The sequence below is a fragment of the Trypanosoma cruzi genome (assembly GCF_000209065.1).
Source record: "Trypanosoma cruzi strain CL Brener chromosome Unknown tcruzi_1047053449707, whole genome shotgun sequence".
Lineage (NCBI taxonomy): Eukaryota > Euglenozoa > Kinetoplastea > Trypanosomatida > Trypanosomatidae > Trypanosoma > Trypanosoma cruzi.
This window is the reverse complement of record NW_898611.1, coordinates 1-879: the sequence shown is the minus strand read 5'-3', so window position 1 is coordinate 879 and position 879 is coordinate 1. Positions and strand designations below refer to the sequence as shown.

General features: G+C 60.4%; 2 non-coding genes across 2 annotated transcripts; both read left to right on the top strand.

Annotated features, from left to right (window-relative positions):
* The first annotated feature begins 546 nt into the window (after positions 1–546).
* Tc00.1047053449707.20 lies at positions 547–626 on the top strand. Its single transcript, XR_008254529.1, has one exon. It is a non-coding gene; the product is annotated as a C/D small nucleolar RNA (snoRNA), TB8C3C2 (small nucleolar RNA).
* Positions 627–677: 51 nt separating this feature from the next.
* On the top strand, positions 678–753 carry Tc00.1047053449707.10. The gene has a single exon (XR_008254528.1). It is a non-coding gene; the product is annotated as a C/D small nucleolar RNA (snoRNA), TB8C3C3 (small nucleolar RNA).
* Positions 754–879: the final 126 nt, after the last annotated feature.

Genomic DNA, 879 nt, shown 5'->3' with positions numbered 1-879 from the left:
TGATTGCTGGTTTGCGTGGCGTGGTGTTAATTTGTGCGACTGCTCGTGTGACTCACTCGTGTTGCAGGATGGCTGTGTGGGAGGAGCTCGTTCATTTTCACGTTGCCGCGTTACTGAGGGTGAGTGCTGGTAGCCACTGAACGGCGTTGCGCCTTGTGTGCCGGCTGCTGTGCTTCCACGTTGTGCTGAGATGCTTGAGGGGGCAATTGTTTTTTGTTTTTTCTTTTTGTTTGCATCCCACTCGTCTGGTCATTGCGGCTGCAACGAGACTCTCCGGCAGCCTGATCGTTGCGGGTGTTACATCTCCTGCTGTTGTCCCCTCGTTGTGTCGGTGGGGAGGAGGCGGGCGACGGCGTCGGTGGAGTGGCGCTGCGGTGGGAGAAGGAAGGCACTGACCGCCCCTGACGGCGACCGTCTTTGCTGCCGGCGATCTGACGAGATGACCTCACCGTTGTCACACCCAACCGGGACCGATGCGGGCCGCACCGCCTCTCTCTTCCCTCCCTCCATCCCCCAGTCTCCTGCAGACACACGAACTGCGCGGCGGCGGCGTGATTACAAACCGGACGTCTGAAGGTCAACCGACCGCAGAGTCGATGTGGACCCTTGTCCCCCGTGGCTGAGTGCCGCCACCGTGCTTCTTTGTTCCTCCCTTTTGCCCTTGTGCATGCCGTGCGCGCATGATGCCGCTCTTTGTTCTGCAATGCCGACCCACGTGAGCGAGAAACGACGCCTTGGCTACTGGCAACTGACGCACTCACCACCCCACTTCCGCGCCACCACCACCACGTTCACGGACGCGCTCGATGGCTGGCGGTTGCAACAATGCCACGTGTATCTGCCTCGGCTTTTGTGTATGTCCACGGCATCGGGGTCTCC